The sequence below is a fragment of the Colobus angolensis genome, unplaced genomic scaffold (assembly GCF_000951035.1).
Source record: "Colobus angolensis palliatus isolate OR3802 unplaced genomic scaffold, Cang.pa_1.0 Scaffold448, whole genome shotgun sequence".
In the NCBI taxonomy this organism is placed as follows: Eukaryota; Metazoa; Chordata; class Mammalia; order Primates; family Cercopithecidae; genus Colobus; species Colobus angolensis.
The window spans coordinates 268,001-270,670 of NW_012117910.1; the positions used below are offsets into that span (position 1 = coordinate 268,001).

A 2,670-nucleotide genomic window follows, 5' to 3' on the forward strand; every position below is an offset into this window, starting at 1 on the left:
TGTGGCCGCTGCCGCCATGTTGTTGTGGTTGTGAGAAGGCGGCGGCGGCGGCGGCGGAGTAGTAGCAGCCGGACTAGACGTCCCAGCGGCTCAGGCGCTACCCCGCGCCGGCCCTGTCAGGGAGCCTGGTGGGGTGGCGGAGGAGAAGACTGTGCCGTGGCGGGCCTCGCCATGTCCTGCTGCCCGGTAAGAACCCCATCCCCGTCCTCCGTCTCCTCGGGGGGTGAGGAAGAGCTGGAGGAGGGGCCGGCCTCGGCCCCGGCCCCGGCCAGGCGGCTGTCACCCTCTGAGGAGGCAGCGCCCTGGGAGGGCTGGGGACTGCGTGCGGGGCCCGGGGAGGGGCGTCCCCGGCGGCCGTCGCCGCCAGGGGGAGGCGCTGGGTGTGGGAGTGGGAATGGGAGCTCAGCGGCCGAGCGCGGCCCGGACCCTAGGTGCGGGGGAGGCGGGGTCCAGGGCTCGGGCTGCCTTCCCAGACCTGGCGGGGATGGGCCCTTGCGGCTCTGGGTGTGGGACGTAGCCTCGGAGCGCCCGGGGTTATTCCCACGGACTCCTGGGAGGTGGATGTGCGCCCTTCGCCCCCTGCCGGGTCTGTGGCGGTCCATCGTTGCCGGATACTGGAGGTCGGGGGCCATGGGAGCCCCGGGGCGAACTGTACGGGCCTGGGCCTTGTGGAAGGGAGTGACCGCCTGATCATGCAACAGGGCATCCTCCTGACCTGGTAGTACTTAGGTGGGAAGGATGGTTGGGGGCGGTTGGCCTAACTCAGGGAACACTGGTGAGACTGCTCCACAAATGATTACAGTGTTATTTCTCCGGTAGAAATTTTGCTTTATGTATGGCATTTCCGGACCCATAAGATGATATTGTCGGTTGCATTTTGGGCTGGAAAACTTATGTCAAAATTATGGGGTAGATTTTATGGCCACATTAATAGACTCCCCTGGAGTTTGATAATCTCATTTGTGAGTTTTGGACTTGGATTACTATTACATATTGATGTTCAAATGTCCTTTCCAGACCCAGGCCTAAATTCTTACTGTTATAGCATCTTGACATCCACTTTGTTTTCTGACATCTACTTTTCCACAACCTAGACAAACAAAACAAAACCCCAAAACCATGTACTTTTCTAGTTGAGGTTCAGCTTTCTCATATGTGAATGATAATGCCATGAGAGGCCTGGGTTGAATTACAGGAGATGATTTTTTTGTTTTTAATGTCACATGTTTGTGATTTGTCCATGGAGTGGTGGTGGAGACCTTCCCCTTTCAGATTCAGGCCTGTTCAGTAGGACAGGAGACATTGATGGCATGCAGAAAGTCTTCCCTTTATAGGGCCTATGACTTGGGTAGGCTAGAAGAGTTTACAGAATGACACCTTTTTTTCTTTCTTTCTTTCCTTTTTTTTTTTTTTTTTTTTCCTTTTTTTTTTTTTTTTTTTTGAGACGGAGTCTCGCTCTGCCGCCCAGGCTGGAGTGCAGTGGCCGGATCTCAGCTCACTGCAAGCTCCGCCTCCCGGGTTTATGCCATTCTCCTGCCTCAGCCTCCCGAGTAGCTGGGACTACAGGCGCCCGCCACGTCGCCCGGCTAGTTTTTTTAATTTTTTTTATTTTTTAGTAGAGACGGGGTTTCACTGTGTTAGCCAGGATGGTCTCGATCTCCTGACTTCGTGATCCGCCCGTCTCGGCCTCCCAAAGTGCTGGGATTACAGGCTTGAGCCACCGCGCCCGGCCTCTTTCCTTTTTTTTTAAGACGGAATCTTTGCTCTCCCGCCCAGGCCGGACTGCAGTAGTGCGATCTCTGCTCACTGCAACCTCCGCCTCCCGGGTTCTAGCAATCCTCCCACCTCAGCCTCCCAAGTAGCTGGGATTACAATTGTGCGCCACCACAGCTGGTTAATTTTTGTATTTTTAGTAGAGATGGGGATTTCACCATGTTGGCCAGGCTGGTGTGGAACTCCTGACCTCAAGTGATTCGCTTGCCTTGGCCTTCCAAAGTATTGGGATTAAAGGCGTGAGCCACCGCCCCGAGCCAGAATGACACTGTTTTGGGTAAACCCAGTATAGTATGTGATATTAAATTTGGAGGATTCTAGAATTTTAGATTGGCTGCCTATGAAGACCTCTGTTGGCTCCAATTACTCCCTCATTTTCAGGTGACTCAGAGAACTTCAAGTGAACAACACAGTGGTACAGCCCCGCTTGTCATTAATGGCCAGCTGTGAAAGAACCTGAGTTTTTCAGCTCATAGGCCAGGTTCTTCAGTGGTTGTCGAGTTTAAGGCTGGTCATTAGAAATATTATGGACTACCTACATTCCTCGAATTCATGCAGGACCTGGTGAATTAAAAATCTCTGAGGATAGAGCCTGGGAATCTATCCTTACAAAGCTCCGTGAATGATTCTGGTCAGTAAGGCATGTGAACTTTTGCTTTAGGTCGGGTATTCCAAAGACGTCCCATTAATTATGACTTCTCAGGGTGCTTTTGTTTATAGAGCTGTAAGAATTTAAGAGGTAGAGAAGAAGGGAAGCATGAGAAAAAGAGATGCAAATTGAGCATCTCTTAAAATATAATGGATTTGGCCGGGCGCGATGGCTCAAGCCTGTAATCCCAGCACTTTGGGAGGCCGAGACGGGCGGATCACGAGGTCAGGAGATCGAGACCATCCTGG

At 52.8% G+C, this 2,670-nt stretch overlaps 1 protein-coding gene across 1 annotated transcript in view; it reads left to right on the forward strand.

The window, feature by feature from the left end:
- The window catches only part of MTMR3 (myotubularin related protein 3), a 159,464-nt gene continuing 156,794 nt past the window's right edge, over window positions 1-2,670 (forward strand). Inside the window, exon 1 of the mRNA XM_011957708.1 lies at window positions 1-186. The gene's annotated coding sequence lies outside the window, so the exon portion shown is untranslated. The remainder of the gene's footprint in view (window positions 187-2,670) is intronic.